Source organism: Choloepus didactylus, chromosome 22, assembly GCF_015220235.1.
Source record: "Choloepus didactylus isolate mChoDid1 chromosome 22, mChoDid1.pri, whole genome shotgun sequence".
NCBI classification, from domain to species: domain Eukaryota; kingdom Metazoa; phylum Chordata; class Mammalia; order Pilosa; family Megalonychidae; genus Choloepus; species Choloepus didactylus.
Window position 1 is genome coordinate 18,191,873 of NC_051328.1, and position 22,720 is coordinate 18,214,592.

A 22,720-nucleotide genomic window follows, 5' to 3' on the forward strand; every position below is an offset into this window, starting at 1 on the left:
AAAAATCACTCTGTGTATGTGTGTGCTTGTGTGCACACTCTTGTGCTCATACGTATCCATAAATCTCCTATTAGGATTTGGGGATTTGTGGAATTTGTGAGTTTTTACCCATTTCTGCTTTACATGCATGAACAGATTCTGCATCATTTGTAAATGCATCTCTGAACAAAGTGGCTGAGCTATATCTGTGCGAATGACATCAGAATGATTAAATGATTACTTCCTGTATATGGTGGATTCTTATGACTAAAATAGGGAAGAGAGCAGCTCTACTGACTGGTTGATTTAATGTCCTCTTCCTAACAACTTGCAAAACATTCTAAGATGGTGAGAATCATATCACCAGAAGCATTTTTTAACTGTCTGAAATTGATCACTGCTAAACAATAGCTTCCTTTTTGCCTTGCCTCTTCTCAGACAATACTGTTTGAAATACTATTTTTAAAAGTCTTTTTATTGTAACATTTTCTTAAGCACTGAATGACTAGGCATTAAGTAACTGTTAGTGGAAGATGAATCTAATTTGGCTGAAATAAAACCATTTTTTATATTAAGCCTGGGTTTAAAAATCTTAAAGCAAAGTCCAGAATTATAGTTAACACCAAGTAATCTGGAGTCCAGAATTGGTTTTCTCAAAAAAACAATGAAAAAATGGGTATGAAAAATGTTCGGGAAACACTTCATGGATCTCACACGCTTTCACATGTCTTTCTGGATGCTAAGAATTCAAGTCTTGACCACTCTCTGTCTAGTCCATTCTCAGGGTTGAGTTTGGAGAAGCCTAAGGGATACGGTAATAAATGTTCCACCCAAGCACAAAGAACCACCTTGCTTACTGCTTGCTCTTAAATGGTGATTTTCTTCAGCTCAGAATTCTTATGCTGTAACACAACCCAATGTGTGGGTAGGATCCTTCAAGTCCCTCTGCAACCTCCCATTGCACTTGGTGTTGGGGGAGGGCAAAGGGAACCAGCACAAATACTTGATGCTCATGCTGCTTGCTGCACCATGTGTAATAAAATCCATTGTCTCTAGCCAGCATCCATGAAACAGTAACAGGCTAGCATATCAGATTGCAAATAGGCAAGAATCAAATTCCAATCCTGAGACATATGATTTAGGTTTAATTTTTTGTATAAAAATTACAGATTACTTGATGACTTCTAAAAAGACACACAGGTACATATATGAACATATATGTACTTATGTGTGTTTGTGTGGATTTATTATTTATTTCTCACTAAATGACATCATGGAGATAAAAATACTGAACTTGATTTTTTATGCTAAAACACTTATCCAAATATTTAGGAAGGAATATCCACATTAAAATATAAATCAAAATAATGGCTTTATGATTTATAAAGCAATTTATGAAAGTTTGCTTTTGATCCTCAATTTAAAGGTAAATATGTAGGAAATTAATATTCCAAACATAAATGAAAATCTAAGGTTCAGAGTGTTTCCATAATTTTGTCAACACAGTTTAGCATTTAAAACTCATATCCAATACTTAAAATTAGAAGATTGCACCTTCTGTTGTTCAAAAGTATCATTTACAAAAATAGTACACCAAGAAATAGAACATTCATTTCAACATAATTTATTTATTCACTCATTCATTTACAAATATGTCCCAAGATGTATGATATTAAGGAAATATAACTTTATATAGTATGTTTACTGTGTGCTCTGTGTGTATGTATGTGTACATAAGCAATCACATACAGGACATAGTAGGTACAATAGAGAAAAGTGGCTATGATTCCTCACTCCTTTTGTATTGTTAGAATGTTATTTTTTGGTTACAAATCTCAAGAAAATTCATTAAAATAACTTTGGGAATTTTAATTACACTGCCAGTGATTGCACTGAGAATAGAAAGGAGAGTAGTGTAGGGTATGGAAAGAAATTGGCAAATTTTTCTAATAAGCATCTATGTAGGAGCAAGCCCACCTAGAGATCCAGGTATTAGAAACTCAGCTTTACCTAACCCCAAGTTTGTCTGCTTCCTTGGGAAAGTAAATCAGAAAATTATTTAACGTGCTATCCATATTTTCATATATAACTCGTAAAGGTCTGAAAACCATGCCTTAAGTTTATGAGAAGACACTGTATGCTTCTTATTGTGAAACCCTTGACCTCCTTATTGATACATAGAGTGGAATTCTAAATGGTCAAGACTAAGAGGCAATTGAAGGGATAAGTTGGTGAAATAACCTAAGTTAGGGATGAAAATTTGTTCAACTTGCAGTTTTTAGAACCTAATGCATGCACTTGACATGCACAGGCAGAAGAAAAATGGACACACCAAAAAAGAGAAAATGTGGATTGAGAGAAAGAGGATGGAATGAAGATGCCAGGGAGTCTCTTCATGAAGACATTTGATGATGCAATCATGATGCGCCTTAGACAGTTTTTGGATGGATTCCCTCCTAGTGAAAAGATATCACGTAGATAAAATGATAGACATAGAGGAATTATTGTAAAACTCTGTATTTACTTTTAAGAAGGAAGGTGGAAGGAGAAAATGGACAAGTGGGATGGATTTGGGATGGTAAATTAGCTTAAAAATAAAGAAGAGCTAGAGAAAAGATGGAAGAAATGGGGAAGAGAACATCCAAGAAGAAAAGGAAGGAGGGAGGATGGGAAGGAAGGAAGGAAGGGAGGAAGGGAGGGAGGGAGGGAGGGAGGAAGGAAGGAAGGAAGGAAGGAAAGAAAAATTAAACTTATTCTAGCTTCATTTCTGTTTATATGATTAGTATATCTCCTAGAGAGGGTGTTTGAACTTTATGGCAGGAGGATAGAGAAGAAAATAGCTGCTTTTCACACACTTGACTTAGCCATGGCTGCCCTTTCTCTGGCAGTCTCTGCGTATTCCCCTGACAGTACCTGGAGGGGGTGCCTGTAGAACACCAAAGGGGTGGGGGGAAAATATGACATGTGACTCCAGGGCAAGATCTGATCCTCTACAAATGAAACCTGTCAGCCATCTCCTCAAAGGCTGCCACCTTTCATATCCCTGCTTGACTGAGCTAGCTTTATACAGAGACTTATTGTATTATTCAGCTGGTTTGATTTTCCTTTTTATGACAACCCTTCCCAGGAGACCATCCTTCTCTTTACAGTCTTGGGAAATGACTCTAACTGAATGATATTTCAATGTAATTTATAACTCTCTATTGTAAAGACAAATACAGGTTGTTTCTTAGCCCTGGAAAGAATGCTATGACCAGTCTTGAACCTATTATTTTGGATTAAATTAGTTCCAGATCACTTGAGGACTTTACATGGGCAAATTTAATAGAGCTGAAGGAAACAAGAAAACAAGCAAAATGCAAACAAACAAACATACATAAACATCTTAAAAGAAGAAATGGAAAGAAAGTTTCAAGTTTTAATGGTTATGAGTTAATTGTGTGCTCATAAACATCACAGATAGCCATGAGGAATATGCACATATTCTTCAATTCAGAGTTATTAACAAGTTGTATCTTAGAAAATAACATAGGGGAAAATCTTCACGACCTGGGATTTGACATCGCAGGCATGAGCAACAAAAGAAACAATATATAAATTAGATTTCATCAAAATTCGAAACTTTTGTGCATTTAAGGAAATCATCAGGATAGTGAAATGACTACTTACAGAATGGAAGAAAATAGTTTCACACCATATATCTGATAAGGGTTTAATATCCAGAATATATAAAAACTCCTACAACTCAACAACAAACAGACAAATAACCCAATTGAAAAAAAAATGACCAAGGAATTTGAATATACATTTTTTCAAAGAAGATATACCAATAGCCAATAAACACAAGAAAAGATGCTTAGCATCATTAGACATTAGGGAAATGCAAATTAAAACCACAATGAGATGCCATTCATACCCACAAGAATGACAATTATTTTAAAAAATGGAAAATAACAAGTGTTGGAGAGGATGTGGAGAAATTAGAACTCTAGTGGATTGTTGGTGGGAATGTGAAATGGTGCAGCTACCAGGGAAATCGAAATGGCAGTTCCTCAAAAAGTTAAGTATAGAATTACCATTTGACCTGGCAAGCCCACTTCTAAGAATATACCCAAAGAGAGTGAAATGAGGTTCACAAACAGATACATATACTCTAAGGTTTATAGCAGTATTATTCACAATAGTCAGAAGCTGGAAACAACCCAAATATCCACACTGACAAATTAATTGATAAAACAACCCAAAAGCCATTGACAAACAAAATGTGGAACATACACACAATGAAATATTATTTGGCCATAAGAAAAAATGAAGTTCTGAGACATGCTGGAACATGGAAGAACCTTAAAACATTATCCTTTGTGGAACAATCAAGATACATAAGGAAAAAAAATGGTATGATATCACTAAGATAAGAAATAGAAAATTTGCAGAGATAGAAAGCAGACTAACGATTACAGGGAAGTGGGGGAGAAGTGAAGAAAGAAAGGAGGTATGTTTGCTTGGGAAAAAAAAAGCAAAAGTGCTCCTTGTGGAAGGAAGGAAAGAAGGAAGGGAGAGAGGAAGGAAGGAAGAAAGTTAGTTGCAGCTTCTCCTTAGAGAGCAGCAATGTCCTTCCCAATCTGTCACATAAATACTCAATCTCTTTTCTATCTGCTTCCATGCCCTCAGGGCATGATGGCCACACTGAACTATACTTTTTCTTTCATCTATGCCTTTAACTTTGTTTTTCCTCCTACCTAGAATTTGCTTCCCCTTTTCTTCCTGGGGGACTCCTTTCCTTCCTTTCAGATCCAGTTCAAAATCTACCTCTTTTGTGTATTTTTCCCTGATGCTCCCGAACAGAATCAATTACTACTCCAGATGTGTTTGCCTGACATGTATCTACAATATAGCACATACATTATTATAACTATTTGTTTTCAAGTGTGTCTCTCTGCTATGCAAGAATTATGCTCAGGAATTATATATATATATATCCTTAGATAAATTAGACAGCAAACAAATGCATATTAAAATGAATAGACTATAAATAGATTCAAAGTAATAAAAATTTACATTTAATTCAACTCCAGAATGATTGACAGGCAGTTGAAGGGTTTTGAAATCTTTCCAAGTTTAACTTTTTGTTCCCAATAAAACTAGAATTTCATTTATTATTTTAAAAACCCATATACAAAAGAACTCTAGAATCTCATGAAGTATTCACAGCTCTTTCAGAGTTTGCAACTGTTAGTTATATCTTAATTGATTTGTTCAAGAGTTATGCACCACTATATGAATTTGGATTGTCTGATAACAGCTGTCTGGCAAACAGATCTCTTTTCACAGATCTTGTTGGCACATTCCATGCAGAAGAGGTTGTGGCCACATGGAATAAGGGCAGCAATAACTTCTGGAAGGCCAACATGGTTGCCTGTACAAGGTGGGTCGCTCCTAACCCTCCGAGCAAGTGGATGTTCTATGCTCTCAGGAAATGCAGAAGACAGAGGAGGAGTAAATGGCTGACTTCCTCCACTCAGAGTCTTCATATTACCAGAAGGATCACTCCCGAAGCCAGAGAGTGGAGTAACTGGTTCAAACGGAGTCCAGACAGTTTGAGTGGACGTTGGTAAAGAGTCAAAGGCAGGAGAGTCAACTGCAAGACCTTCTGGGCCCACAGATGGTAGTGTAGCTCCCAACCAAAAGTTTCCTGTGCTAAATGGACTTGTTGGACTAAAGTCAGCCAGCCTTTGCTTCCAAAGTAGGAATCTGTGGCAATACTTCCCAGAGAACTGGAACTATCATTTCAAAAATTGAATATCATTTCTTGCTTGGCTAGGAGGAACTGGATTGGAAGAGAGCCACGCAGAGCCAAGATTACCACCTTCAAAGCTTAACATCAGTATCACTGTAATGGAAATCAGTCTCTTCATTGAGCTTAGTATAGTTTCTTGTATGCATGGCAATATGCATTTCTATTTCTTCCCATGCTCAGTCAACATTTTCGGGCATCCCTGTTACTTTGAAGACAGGCTTCTTATATCTGCTTGGAGTTACTATGTATGTGTGGGTCTGATGCTGAATTCTTTTAATAGTTACTCCTTTGGGTCCCACTACTAATCCTACCACATGATAGGGGACCCTGACTTGAAGGGTGGTTTGACCAGGCACATTAGGATTATGTGACAGCTCTCCCAGGGTGGGGCCATTTTTCTTTCGAGATGCACAAATCATGGAGAAGTGTTCTGCAACTGAGAGGATTTCTTTTTTGGCCATGGCAACATTTTCTTTTCATCCAGTGACAACAAAAACAGGCTCTTCACCATGAACAGGTATCTTGATATACATATTTGTATAAAGCACTGCAGACCAAAACAAACATATATCAAGACACCTGATGTACTTTTGAAAGTGAAATCTGTAAGCAGTGAACTTGAATATTTAGCTGAGGAGATTTCCAAGCTAAGTGAGAAAGGTTCAGCCTGGCTTCTCCTTGCAGCTTATAACAAAAGGAAATGGATAGGTCGCAAACTAAACTCTCAAGCTTAAAGAAACCTGAAAGTGATGGTTTGGAAACTTCTGAGCCTATACAGATAGTGTGCTCTGAGACTAGGGCCAGATAGGGCTCTATCAGAGACCTCCCTAACTTTTGGGAATCGTGAGGGTTTAACTGAACAACCCCTTGCTAAAGAGAGTGTTGCTGAACATGGATCTAATTAGCCGTTTCAGTGGAAGTCAGGATTGGAAATACAGTTATCCAGGAAAGATCTGTGGAAAGTTCTATTGTCTAATGATCTGGACCCTCTTGAACTGTGCATAAAATTTGTATGTGCAGAACTGCCAGCATGGACTGAAAGGCCTAGAGAGGGGACGAATTTAAGAAATAATGACTTCAAAGGCAGAATCATAGAAGCAGTCTGGACTGAAAAGATCTCCTTAAGCCAATAGAGCGGACCACTCACAAGCATGCAAAGGACGGGTGTGCCCCTGTGCTTGGAAGGGACAGGATATCTGCCCTGACACCTGGAGAGGGAGGGCCTTGTGCCTGGTTATTCAAAGAGAGTGCCACCACCACAATGCTCGGAGAGGCTGCGGCTGGCATCCTGGCATTCCCAGAGAGCCCGGCCACTGTTCTGATGCTGAGAGAGAATGGGGCCTTAGCCCAGTGTTTGGGGAGAGCATGGTTAATGTGCAAGAGCTTAGAGGGAATGGGGTGCTGCTCCATCAGGCCAGAGGACAAAACATCAAGGTAATGACTCCCACACCTTGAAATCTAATGGAGTATGCCCTGCTGGTTTCAGAATTGTTTGGGACCCATGACCCATGCTTTCCTTCCAGTTTCTCCCTTTAACCAATTTTGATGAGACTTAATACTTAGCATTGTTACTGAAATATCTTAAGGCTTTTGGGATGTTGTGATGGAATGAATGTATTTTGCATGTGGGAAGAATATGTATTTTTGGGGTCCACATGGTGAACCAATAAAGTCCTGTTGTTTAAGCAAACCTATTGTATGGTGTTTGTTTTAGCAGCAAGGAAACCTAAACAAGATGCTTAAGTTAATGATATTTCATGTCTTCAACTCTTTCTATGTATCTCAAGTTAAATAAGTTGCCTCTAAGTGGAAGAATAGCAGGATAAGTTCATAACAATTTACAAAGACTTGGTAAAAACTTTTCTGATACACTTTTTTTTTTTGAATATGAAATGTTTAACATAAGGAATTACTAAGTATAACAGGGGACTAGGATAACAAGGGATTGTCTAATGAAGAGTGAAGGGAATTCTAAAGAATATAAAAATGTAGACATAAGGAACTGTTCCTATCCTGAGACTGAGATAAAGCATACAAGGAAGAATCCTCCCCACCCCAGCCCCAGGGCTGAGATCTAGATTTCATTTCAGAGGACATGGCTATGGTTCACTGAATGGCAGACAAGTCATTGTAGTCCCATATTAGCAGAACTTACTGGAAATCCACCCTCCAGGGCTTGCCAGAAGTTCACATCTTAGGCTGCCAGGAAGACTGTTCAGGGGAAAGTGTCTTGCCAGAGGCACTCCAAAATAAAACTGCCCAAGGGGGTAGGGGTGGGGGTGGCAGCAGTGCCTTGGAGGAGTCGGAAGCTGGGAAAGCTTCCATGCCTGTCACCAGTTGAGCCTTGTGGAATCCTCCTGTACTGTGGGAGCTGGGCCTTGGGGAAGCCACGTGCTCCTCAGAAGTTGGGTGCTGGAGAATCTTCCTATTCTTTAGAAGCCTGCCCAGAAAGCACAGGGGAACCAGGCAGCAGCCTCTTCATCCTGTAACATGTTTGATACCCTTTTTAGATTTTGAGGAAAGTATGTCTCCAGTGACTGGATAATAAATCCATTTGTGTATAAGGTGACACTGAGTACTTTGCTTCAACAAAATTATGGGAGTACTTAATGGACATGTACACTGACAAATCATTGAAAAAAATTTGATGATAGAAGACGATGAATTTTTAAATTGCAACTTGGAAGGATCTTACATTATTGAGTAACTTTTATATAGCAAAACTCAGGTTATACCTTCTAATTTTCTGTGTACAAGGGTACTCAATATTTATCTCTAAAAAAAAGAAAAGGAACATAACTGACATTGGTTTCTGTCTCATTCTACCAATAAGAAATATTCTTCTACGTCTAAATGCTCTAATTGATAAAGAGTTCTTTTCATTGCTGAGATAAATTTTAATAAAATTTTACTTCTCCATGATTAATAAATTTATTAAAGTTTATACAAATATTAATTGTAAATGACTATTAATCCAACTAAATTTTAACTATTTGCCTTATGGACAAAGGACATTGTCCAAAAAAGTTTATTTTATGTGCATAATTTGTAAATATTATATATTTATATCTTATTATAAAGTTGTATGATATGATGAAAAATAAGATGCTTTCAAGGATTAAAAATTGCATCAGATGAACTTTTTGAAGGTAGTGAAAGGAAAAAAAGAATTCAGGTTAAAAAAATGATATAAAATTTCTTACTGTTAAAGAAGAGCTTTCTTGTGAATTTATAAAATGAATGACAGCGTTAGCTTGCTATAGGATTTTTACATTTCATTAGATATGTTTAAAATAATAATGTCAGTGTCTTGTTTTAAAACTTCAGCATTGAAAATATGCCAGGAATTACATCATTTGCAAGTACACACACAAATAATGAAATGTCCTATGTTAATTTAAATATCAAAAGAGGTTACATTTAAAAAATTCTTTTGGAAGTACATGAACAAAAAAGTTTCAAGACCAAGAACATAAAGCTGCCATCTAAGCTGTCACTGCATGGATGGGCACAGACACCCTGTTCTACAAGCCCTTCTGCAGTTCTCCAGTAACTTTCTGGGCACAGTCTCCAATGCAGGGCACATAAGGACATGCCATGGCCTATTTATTTATTTACTTACTTGCTTACTTATTTCTATGGCCTCAACTACTGAGTGGTATTTTCAGCCCTAATGAACCCTAACAAACACTGATTCCCCTAAACAGTTGTACTTCTCGGAAAGGGCCCCACACGACTCACAGAGAGTTTACTATTTCTGCCTTATAGTCACTCTACATATCAACTGAACTGTAACATCTCTTACACTTCATAAACAGCTCATTGTCATCCCTCCTCTGGAAATACTCCTATGTAATCATATAAAGACTGCACTTTTGTCAGAATTATGACCATTGCTATGTTAAACGTTTGTCTCCACCGATGTCAAAGGCCATGAACCTTCTCAGAGCAGGAGTACATTTTTTTCTTTTTCTTTCTGCCTATAAGTCCTCAAATTTTAGCCGTTATCTATTATGTAGTTAATAAGTGACTGTGAATGAATGAATTTGTGAACAAATGTTGATATTACTTTTATTTTTCAACTAAGGCAAGGTTACCCATTTGAAATAACTGAGAAAGGTGCATTTGAATTACCCACTGTACGTAACACTATAATATACAAAAGGCAAATGTTTTATTTTCAACATATTAAAGATTTTAAGAAATACTAATTAAATAGAATGCCTGAGAGACTCACCATTGACAAACAAGTCTATAATTTTTCAGTATATATATATCTCCCTAAAATGAATATGCTTCTAAGTATATTGAGATGGGTTCCTCAAATTTGCTGACCCTATTTGCATTTTGCAACACAGTGTCTGTTCTGATTATTAGCAATCATAGCATTGCATTTTCCTTAAATATGCTGTCTGGTTGGAAAATCTATAATAGAATGATTCAGCTTGCACATGATGACTAAAAAGATTAAGAAAGTAAGCAGTAAACCTTAGCAATCCTAAAAATAAAATAAAATACAAAATCATGCCTCAAACAAGGCAATTCCCCTGCAGTGCCAGATTTGAGGACTGACTGGCTGACAAAATGACTGATTGATTGGAAAATGGCTCAGAGGCCTGGCTAACAAGCTGATCGGAAGACTCATTCACTGGCTTACTGACACCCTGGCTCAGGGCCTGATTGACTGGCTGACTGGCTGCCCAGCAGAATGGCTAGTTGACTTGCTAGCTGACTGGTTGACTAGTTGCATGGATGGCTAACTGACTAGCTATGTATCTGATTAAGAGGATGATAAGGTGCATGGCTTCCTGAGGGACTGGCTTGGAGGCCAGTTGGTTGATGGGCTGACTGACAGTTTGCTTGACTAAATTAAAAACTGATATGCAAGATTGCACATATTCTGGAGGTGTTTTCAGCCACATACTCACACCCACTCAAGAATGCAAGGTTATGCAGAGATCGTGACCATGTTTGTGTTTTCTGGGACTCCATAAAATTCACACATCCACTTCAGAAGACTTATTACACTTGAGTAACTCAATTTTCTGATGTTAAAAATAAAAATAAAATAAATAAATAAAAAACCTTGAACTTCTGATGATAACCAGAGACCACTGGGGAAGGATCAGTGACTCTGTCTACAGATAGTTTGAAGTGCTAAAAGAGTGCTGCAATCTGGAGGAGCCCAACCATAGAGGGTCTGGGTGCAGATGATCATTAGTTAGTTTGCTTCCCAAGAGTGGGACAGAAACTTTCTTTTTTCGTATCCCATGGTAGAGAGATGAATAATTTAATTTTCCTGTGATAGATTCTTCATTTAATCAGATCCAACTGCATCTCTCAGGTGATGAATCTTAGAAAAATAAAAGCAATTTAAAAATCCATCCAGTATTACTCTATTCATTAGGGAACTGCTCCTCTACATCCTGTGTTCTGATGGAACTATCCATCAGTGTCTTACAGACCCACCATCTAATGATTCTGCTCCAAACTCTTTCCAAAGAATAGGAAGATGGATTTAACAAGACAGATTATGTCATGTTCTTATTGTGAAATTCCCTATAAGGACCAGTCTGACGTCAGATTTCTGGAGGATTTATTCCCTGACCCAAGGAGATTGCCCAATAGAAAATAAAGCTAATAAGAGGAAAGAAGAGCAGAAAGACAGATATAGAGATAGATGTCTTCTATTCAAACATACCCAAAATCTGCCATAGGATTTCCCAATAGTGTGATCCAATAAATTTCATCTTATCCTCAGCTAATTTGAGTTCTGTCACTTGTAATCAAGAGTTCTGAATAACAGACTCCAGTTTCATTAAATTATGTAGATGCATTGATTAATACTTTGTCTTAATAAATATTTATTATACACCTGCAAGGTGTAGGTAATACAATGGTATATAATTATATTAATAGAAAGCTATATAACGAGATAAATATTATCACTAAATTAAATATTTAAACATTTTTAAATGCATAAAAATAAAATCACCATCACACAAACAAATATCACTAATAGACACTATCAAACATAGGAGTGATACATTAAAGGGCCTTGACATGTTTTGCCTGGGTAATGACAAAGATTGTGATTCATAACATTTTAAATTGAGAATATTTTCTTTAATATTTTTACTGTGCTTATTTTATTGTCCTTATTCCTTCTCTGAATGAGTTAAAGTACCTAGAATTTAGTCAATATAACAAAAGCCACCAACTTTGCCTTGTAGGTATACACTTATTAGAAATGTCTTCTCATCTGTCCTTTTTCTGCTTGGAAAATTTCCTTTCATCTACTAAAGTCAATCAAAATATGTCTGTTCTGTGGTATTTCTTCTCAAAATATTTCTCTCCACCTGAATCCCATGGAATTACATGTTACTTCCTGAGTGTTCCTGAATCACCAAATACCTCTGTTTCAGAATTTATCATAATTTGCCATAATAATTGTTATATATATGTTTTTGCATGTATCCCCACTAAACTACAAGATCTTCCAGGACTGAGGGAATTTATTTTTCATCTTGTTATTTCTGAAAGACTTGCAAATTATTCAGTATATACAGCTGTTCAATAAATGCTAATTATATGATTGAATAAAGAAAATATATTAATCCCAATGCCAGATATTCAATAACTTCTTCAATAATCCCTTTTCTTTCAAGACTATAGGCAAAAGCAAATTTAGACAAAGATAAATATCTACATAATTCATGTAATTCATGATGGGCTATGTTTTTTGCTTTTCTCAGTCTCTTGTATTTCCTGATTTCATTAAGTATTAAAAGACTTCCTGAGGGAATGATGGAAATACTTTGGTAATGGATGGTGCTGATGGTAGCACAACATTATGAACACAATTAACAGCACTGAATTATATATCTAAATGTGATTAAAGGGGGAAATGTTATATTGTATGTATGATAGAATAAAAATTAAAAACAAAATCCATGGAACCACACTACACAAACAATGAACTCTAAGCTAAACCATGGTTTAATTAATAGCACAATTACAATAATGTGCTATCATCAATTGTAACAAATGTTCCACTCCAATTCAAGGTGGTAGTGGGGTGGAATACGGGAATCCTATATTTTATCCATGATTGCTTTGTAAACCCACAATTTCTCTAATACAGGAAAAAAATTAAGCCTTCCTGAGAATCAAGTTAAAAACTTTCTGTTTTCTATCAGTGCGGACAACTGGCATTCCACAATATTTAATCACATATCAAATGATTCTTGTAAAGCGCTTACATTGTTTGAACTCCTGGAGGATGTAGAAAATCATGTAGACTCATATTTTGTGTTAAATCCAGAAGAAAGCAAAAGCATTAATTGAAACTATCTTATAACCAAGTAACCGTCTTATGACATGAGGATTGAACTGGGCCAAATCTTTCAGTCTCTGTATTTCAGATGTGCATTAAGGTCCTAACGTCTGTGGTACGTCCATTCTAGTGATCACACCAAGCCATTCCTTGCATGTTAAATAGCAGTTTGCAAATTGTTTCTGGAATCTAGTATATGAAGAATTTCTAAGGCTTCCCATCCCCCCATTTTAACAGTCACTCTAGCTTTTCTTTTTATTTTTCTGTTGTTTTTGTTTCTCTTTGCAGTCCTTGATAGCACTGACTAGTTCTTGATCTTCCAAACCTAAAACAACATGAGTATTTAAGAGTTACATGGGCTCAAGGAAGTTACATACACACCCTGAGCCTCAACTTTTTAATCTTTAAAATAGGGATAATAATTAGAACCCAATCAGGTTGTGGAGAAAAGAAAATAGATATGTATCCCAGAAAGCAGAGATGGAGGAAGAAGGACTAAATTCAGGAAGCAGAAATAAAGGAAAAGAGTAATGAAGGAGGGAAGGAGGGAAAGTCAAGATTTTAAATATGTTTACCCACTGCATTTTAGTAGAGTTCTTCCAGGTTAAAGAAGGAAAATGAATATATGAGCTGGCTTCATGCCCCAATTGTCAAATTTAAGCCAAACTGAGAGAAAACCACGGGGATGAGCTGGAAGCCAGAAGTCAGTGGGAAATGGAAGAGAAAGCAGAGGACATGGCCACGTGACTGAGGCAGGGATTCAAGTCAAGGAACCCCAAGAACTGTGGCAAGCCAGCACCAGAATGTTACAGGCTTTGGAGAGAAAGCATCACCTCACTGGTGGCTTGATTTGGGACTTTTCTTAGCCTCACAAGCACGAGCCAATAAATTCCTGTTAATGTATTTTGTGGTATTTGTCATAGAAGCTGGGAAAGTAAAACAGGAACCCTACGTAGAGAGATAGAAAAAATAAGAATTACAGTGAAAATCATGCAAGCAAGAGGGGAGTTGAGTGAAATATTTGAAATCTGACAGAAAAAAAACACTACCACCAAACTAGAATTTTGTATCCCAAAAAATTATCCAGAAAATTTACAGAGAAATAAAGATTCTCTGTCAAACAGAATCTGCAGGAATTCATCGTCAGCAGAGAGGCCCTGAAAGAAATGTTAAAAGATTTTCTTCTGGCAAAAGAAGGATGAACTCATGAGGAGGAATAAATGAAGGTAAAATAAAATATTTTAGGTTTTTAATTCTTATATACATAAAAGATAACTCTTTGTTTAAAGAAATAATAGTAACAATTGGGTAATTATAGCCTATGAGTAAGTGACTTGAATGACAGCTATGTCCTAGGATGGGAGGGAGGCACTGGGGTACTGGGCTAGGAGGTGCCTTCTCTACATGTGAAGTGGAATAGTGTGATTTGAAGATGTACTTAGATTATTTAAAACTGTATATTGCAAACTCAGGAAGTCACTATTTTTTGAAAGAAGTGTAATTGCTATATTAAGGAAGAAGATAGAATGGAATCATGTAAGATATTCAGTTAAAACCAGAAAAGGCAGAAATAGAACACTCTGGTTTTGAATAGAACACCATTACAGACATGGTTGATGTTAACCCAAATGTCAATAATCATTTTAAATATTAATGGTCTAAATAAACAAAGTAAAAGAGACTGTTTCTCTGCTAAAATGACAAAAAAAAATAAAAAATAAAAACAAGACAACTATATGTTGTCTACAAAAACCTGCTTTAACTATAAAGGCAGATTAAAAACAAAGAGAAGGTGAAAGATACAAAATACTAATACTAATCAAAAGAAAGCTGGAGTAGCTATATATATTTTAGACAGATTTCAGAACAAGAAATATTATCATGGATAAACAAGGGAACTACAGAATTTATAAATTGTCTAAGAAATCATAACAATCCTAAACATGTATGCCACTAACAACAAAGTGTCAAAATACATGAGGCAAAACTGATAGAACTAAAAGGCAGAATAGAAATATCCACTATTATAGTTGGAGATTTCAAGACCCCTAATGTCACCAATTGATAAATCAAGTAGGCAGAAAATCAATAAGAATAGAGTCAACCTGAACAGTAATATCAATCCACTAGATCCAATTGACATTTATGGAATAGTCCATCCAAAAACAGCAGAATGAACTTTTTTTTCTCAAACTCACAATGAATATTTACCAAACTAGAACAAACTGTAGACCATAAAATACACCTTAAAATGTTTTAAAGATAGAAATCATACAATGTATTCTCTCAGACCACAATGGGATTAAACCATAAATGAATGAAATAAAAATAATAGGAAAAAATCCACAAATATTTGGAAATTAAACAACACCCTTCTAAATAACACATAGGTCAGAGAAATCTCACAAGATATTAAAAATATTTGGAGCTTAATGAAAATACAACCTATCAAAATTTGTGGAATACAGCATATACAATGTTTAGGAGAATATTTATAGCATTAAATGCATTTATTAGAAAAGAAGAAACATCTGAAATCAATAATCTAAGCTTTTACCCCGAGAAACTAGTGAAGGATGAACAATTTATGCCCAAAGCAAGCAGAAGTAAAGAAATATTAGAAATTAGAGCACAAATCAATTAAGTTGTAACCAAGAAGTCTATGGTGAAAAATCAATGAAACCAAAAGCTGATTTTTTGAAAAATTCAATAATAAAATTGATAAACCTCCAGTGAGGCTAACCAAGAAAAAAATAGAGAGGACACAAAATTTAATAAAGAAATACATGAACAGCTCTTTTTCCACAAATTTGAAAATTTAGATGAAATGAACCAATTCTTTGAAAGGTACAAACTAAACTCACACAAAGGGAAATTATTTTAAAGCCCTCTATATAGTAAATAAAATTATTTGATAGTTAATGAACTTTTAACTTAGAAATATTAATACCCATATGGTTTCCCACATAAATTCTACCACATATTTAATTAAGATGATACCAAGTCTCCACAGTCATTTACAGGAAATAGAAGCAGAGGCTACAATTCTCAAGTTATTCTATAAAGCCAACATTATTCTAATACCTAAATCAAATAGTGACATTACAAAAAAGGAAAACCTCAGTTTAACTTCAGTTAAAAATAATGTATCAAATTGGTTCATTAATTGTGGTAAGATGTTTTAAATGGGAGAAATGGCTATATGGTATACAGGAACTCTCATACTATCTTCAAAATAATTTTGTAAATCTAAAGCCATTGTAAATTTAAAAAAAAAAAAAAAGTATTAAAAACTTGGTAAGAGATACCAAGGTGATTTCATGAGGTGAGATTTGGGGAAATGGGGATGGATGTTGTAAGGAAAACGTTTAAAATAATTTTGCAGCAAGATATGTTTTAGGGACTGGAATTGGTCTCATGCGCTATTTTGATGGGCTTAGACTTTACTCTGATGGTTGTGGGAAATCTTTGATGAGTTGGAAACACATAAGCAACCTGATCAGATATTTTTGTTGAAAGGATTATTTTGGCTATAGCACCTAAGACATGGATGAAATATAGGCTGCATATGATGGAATCCAAGTCATGCAAAATGGGAGTGGGCAGCAAAGACTGGCTATACAAGGAAATTATATGGGATATTGTTGAATTTCATATTCATTGAATATGAAAAATGAGAGATTTGAGAAATCAAGGATAATGTCCTACTCGAAGAACTAGATTCAAACATAGGCTTTTCAGCCCCAAAGCCATTGTTCTGTTGGTCTTTCTGCTATGACATTGAAGATGATTCTATCTAACCCTTGTTTACTCTTGTAACAACTCTAATTTATGGTTTATGTATATGATGATGTAGATGATGGGCAGCAAAGAGCTGAGTATGCTTATTTCTAGTTTCCTTGAGAACATCCTTTCTTGGTTCCATAGTACCAAAGAGATTTGAGAGCTAACTGGCTCTGACATAGAATTTGCTTGAAAGGGACTCAATCAGAATTTATAGAATGAGTTCAAACATCAGGCAAGGCATTTTACAACGTGTTCCCATTTAATCTTCCCACCAACCTTCTAAGGTACATATCGGAATTCCCATTTTCTAGGTAAAGAAACCAAGTTATGATGGAAACAATAGATTGCTAAGTAACCGAAGTTAACAATTACGATAGAACTTTGACTTAAGCCTCGATTTGCCTAGCTCTGACTCCTGTGCTTTTTACAAATCACATTATCTCTCAATAGTAAAAGCTCTCACTGTTATTATAATGAGGGAAAATTCAAGGGAAAGGTGTTGACCTTTATTAAAAAAAAAACCTTGAAACTTTTAATTATATATATTTATGAAGAGGGTTGAATAAAGACTAGTGAATAAGATCTTTTTTCCTTGTCATAAATGATAGTTTCCCAAGGCTTGTTCTTTCACATGGCTTTAGCCATTGCTATCTGAGTGGCTCTTGGCAGAAGCAATGAAAGAGCATCACAGATGATACAGTTCAAGAGTTGCTGCATAAATCAGGCAGCATGAATGATCCCATTATCTGGTCACGGATCCCTGGCTACTATGAGCTTTTGCTAAAGGTAAATCCATGAACACAGCAACATAAGAAGAACATTTAAAAAGTCAAGGCCTGTTTCCAATATAAGATGATAGGGTGTGTGTGATGACACAGGACAGATTGGAGTACTCTGTGGTAGAAATTTATCACTACAGATATGACTTCCCTCTAGGCTCTGAAATAAAGATGACAAGAGAATGTCACCGAAAAGGTAGGAGTGAGAAGTCCAAGTATTATTAGGAAAAACAGGCAGATACTCAAGGGGCAGTATACATATCAGTTCAGGCCTACAGACCAATGAAGTAATGCAAAATTCCACACAATTAACTTAAATATCTGGATGCATGGACAGATGTCCCTGGTAGATACAGATCTAATAAATTTCATAATGCAAATTAATTCATGTTTCTGAGAATTTTTTTATTTTCATGACTAAAATGTGCAGATTGGGACTTTACATATCTGATATATTTTTTGAATGAAATAAATTAGGTCTGGTATGAGAAATACTGACCCTGTAAGAGAAATAGTAGCTAAAGTTTGATCAGGACACAAGATGGGTGAGGTATTTTGCTAAACACTCTATAGGAGTCATAGTAATAAAAAATCACAACTCCCCAAAGTAAATACAATTGCCATTTTCATTTAATTGATGAGTAATGAATGCCTGAGACATAGTATGTGCCCAATAAATTTGTATTGAATGAAACAGAGGTAGGGAGGTAAGTAACTTTATTACTTTCTTAGGAAGGTACACTTAGATAAGGCCAGATTGGAGCTCAATCACTAGCATTCTAGAATCATAATTAAAACATAGTAACCAATATCTACCAATGGGTTCAATATGCTGAGGACTGTGTACTAGGTTATTTTTAGTCATCCCTAAATTCTCGTACATTTGGATCATAGTTCTCTGGGTAGCAATGCAGTGCTCATGAGGAATAATGAACAAATTTAAGACCACATAGCAAGGAAGAGACAAAACCTAGATTTGTTTATGATTTCAAAGTCTATGCACTTTCTACCATGTTACAGTTAATAAGAAAGTGACTGACACCTACTGGGTATTTGGTAAAACATGTTTATGCTACTTTCTTCTTTCCAATTGATTTGTATTTTCAAATGGGAAATAATCTACATCTTCCATCTTTTGTTTGTGCCTGTATTAATATTGACAGTGCCTTGCATAGTGTAGACCAACAATATTGATTAAATGAATGAAGAATGAAGTAATAGATTCTGGCTAAGTAAATGATTCAGAAGGCTTAATTTGCTATGGAGATTCCTGAAACTGCCTCATGAAGAGTGGGTAGTGAGTTTCAGGATTTTTTTTTTTTTTTTTGTATGTTTGTTTATTTTTTCATTATTCCCTCTTCCCCACCCCACTCCCAGACATAAAGTTCAGAAGGTAAAAGTCCTATAATCTATGACATACATTTAAAAAAGCTCAAATTATTTGTGCTCAGTTCATGTGTGCGTTCCACCTTTATTAACAGATTTTGGTGTTTCCTTTAGTGTATCTTTTGCTTAGTGATGATTAATCATGTTGCTGGACATTTTAAAGGATTTTTGGAGTACTAAGATAAACCCTGAGTCTAAGCTGTGATTAAGTTTTGCCTACAGTTTATAATTCTTCTAAGATCTTACTATCTGGAGAAATGTTTAGTTATTTTTTTGTTTTGTTTTGTTTTTTTGAATGATTTGAAATTGAATTTTTGTTATTTTTCAATGTCTTTTAAATCAAGGATTTTATGATAAATTATGGTTATCTAAGTTTTTAAAATACTAAAATCTGGGCATAAAAGATTGATTTTCTTTCTTGGGAAATATTATTAGAACTAGTAGGGAATCAGACAATACTAGCAGATTGTGGCAGCTAAAAGGATGGTTCTCAGGATTGAATTGCCTGAGTTCAAATCACCATTTTCTGTTATAATCTTGGGCAAGTTATTTCCACCCTCTGTATCTCAGCTTCCTTCTCTGTAAAATGGATTTTATTTTAGCATCTAATTCAAAGCATGGATAAAGATTAAATTTGCTATTATATAATGTGCTTAAAACAGGGCCTAGCTCAGAGTAAGTATTCAGTGTATGTTAGCTATTTTATTATCCCCATTAGAAAGAGCCAATATTGTCAACTATTATTTTGGGGGAGGAGGGGGCAGTGTTATTATCTCTGATTGTTTTAAGCAGGTACCCACTAGTTCTAGAGATGAAGTATTTGTCATAGAGGTTTAATGTTCCAGATCTCTTGCAGGTATGTTACGTGAAAGAGCTCAATCAAAGTGAACACACACTCTGTTGTAGATGTTAATATTACCACTGTTTTATAGACAATTCATTTTCTTTAGCAATTTTCATTAGAATGCCCAGTTTCACGTAGCTTGATTTGAAATTTCTATTCCAGTCTGCCTAAATCCAGAGCCTGTGTGCTTAAATATTATGCAAAACTATTAAATAGGATTGAACAAGGATGTTTTCCTTCTGTTTTAATTTCTGTGAATGAAAGAACACTTACACAAAGTTTTTCAACAATTGGTGCAAAAGAAGGAGCATTTGTACCTTAGTCTCAGGCAGTAGAATATTACAAGGGAAAATTTCCTGTGCTGAGGGTTCTATTTCATTGAAGATTTTTCTCTTACTCTTTGTTCTCTTTAAGAGTCTTTACTCACCATTACAATGCTCTTTAGAAATTAAGAGAAAATCAGGCTACTGAGTGGAATTCGCTTACGAAAAAAAACAGTCTGCAGTGCCGTCAGCTCAGCTGTGGAGCTGAAGAACTTACTATGTGAGTGGGAATTTAACGCCAACACCTTGGGAACCATTGCCCAACCATGGGTTTTGTCAGGCAAACATATACAGCCACTGGGAAAATGCATGCACTTTAGAAAGAACTTTTTAGAGTCATAGTTTGAAACTTTCATAGGTCTAAAATGTCTTATTGCCTAGTCCTGTATTACACGGACCGCAGACATAATTATTCACGCTTGCCGCAGCACTCACTCGTGATTTGTGTTACATTTGGTCATAAACTTTCTGATATACTTTTTATTAGATTTAATATAAATTACTCACTAAAGATTATACTCAGATTGCAACATGGGAAGCATATTTTGGTCAAGATGCCCATTTATCAGTTTTGTGTTCAATTCTGGTGTTTAATATATTGATTCTTCATTCTGGATCAGAATAATTTTGCCAATGAATTTTATTTACCACAATCCCATGCATATCTTGAGGGTAGAGACAGGTCAGGATCCTGCATGCACAATGGCCAAGGTGAGTCTGTTAGGAGTTCAATGGAGACATAGAAAGCAAATCAGTCTTGGACACAGAACTAAATTTTAGTTTTGGTTCAGCCAGTAAGTAGACATGTTACATTGTGGAAATCACTTTTTCCTTCTCTGCCAAGTTTAATAGAGACACCAATTGGTGTCAGACTTCCCTAACAATGTCAATAAAAAAGTGTTTCTAGATTGTATTCCAATACCTATGGAAACTATGACAGACTCATCAAGATTTCTTTGTGTTCCCAGAGGACGTACATACTCCAAACTGTGAAGGACTTATTTCCTAGCAGGGCTGAATTCTCACTACGGGCTTTGAGTCTTAAGGCTCATCCTTTATCTATATCCTGCTATCGATCCAAAGGTAAAACTCAGACCATTTCCTTGATTTCCACAATAAAGCAACAACGAAAACAATAACAACAAAGAAAGTATCAACAACAAAAACAAACAAAAATATAACTTTGCATTGCACAAGTGCTTATTATATCATAAAGTTTTCTGAAAGAGAAGGTATCAAACTGACACCTGCAAAAGATGATAGCACCAAAATTTTTTAAAAAAATAGAATAAAATATTAGGTATGATGGTTCTTAGAAATCTGTATGCAACACACAACATAAACTATCAAGGAATTTTTATTTCCTTTTCTCCTCTAATGTTTCTACCTGCCCCAATCACTTTCCCTACTTTTCCTTGTCCCATCCCTCATGTCCACACTAGATGGTTATTTTGCTCTCTCCCTCCCCTTTTTTCCCTTAGTATTAATCACCTCTAAGGGAGCACACAAATTTTATAAACAATTATTATGTGTATTGTTTTTCTGTCTTCACCCATATTTTTTGGTAGAATGGAAGCTACAAGAGAACAATGATAAGTGTCTATATTTTTCACTTATGAACCCAAGCAGCTACAATAGCACTTTACATGTAATAACCATTCAGTAAACATTTGGTCAATGTATAAAGAAATGAATTGGTGCTGGGAAACTCTACATACTTTCCTTCTTTGCTGGGCAAGTAAGGACACATCACTATATTCCACTAAAATTTAAAGTCCTATTTTCTTTTCTCTCTTTCTTTCCTTTTTTTCTGTCTTATTTCCTGGTAACAAAGAGTAAAACAAATGTTACCATTCTTAAAATGCAGTTTTGTTTAGGATAGTTTTATTTATCTGATTTTTTTTTCTGGCTATTACATGGTCTGCCTTGGTCTAGGATTCTCTTTTCAAGAGCTAGTCACCAATCTTATATGTGACTGATTTTTATTAATATAAGAGCTCAATTTCTGCCCTTCCCTAGACGGGCTGCCACCTCCTAACCAAGACACTTGTAAGAGGTGGCCTCTTTACTCTTGCCTTGTTTTGCTTCTTCAGCTTCATCTGAGATGATGAAACTTAAAAGCTAAAAGTAGATGTTTCAAAGAAGCCACAATATGAAAGAAACGCCATGCTTATTGATCAGCCCTGCTGGCAAGTTGACCTCCAACAAGAACTTCCCTCTCTCCCCTCCACCTCTAACACACCAGAAAACTCCAGGCACTCTTGTTCATCATCTCTCATGCCTCCATTATACCACCAGCACCTCTCAAAAAATCAATCTCCCACCACCAGTACATCTGTGGACATTGTCAGAAATGCTTGCCTTGCATTTTAAAATTATCTACCTCCAAGGACTCTGCAGTGTAGCGATTAAGAGCATGTGTTTGAAAATGAAGAAAACTAAGATAACATTGTTTCTGGGAACTTGTTTTAAATCTGCACCCAAACCAGT

The 22,720-nt window shown here is 35.6% G+C and overlaps 1 pseudogene; it reads right to left on the reverse strand.

Moving 5' to 3' along the window:
- Window positions 1-5,235: 5,235 nt before the first annotated feature.
- Window positions 5,236-22,720, reverse strand: part of LOC119518394 — a 44,497-nt pseudogene continuing 27,012 nt past the window's right edge.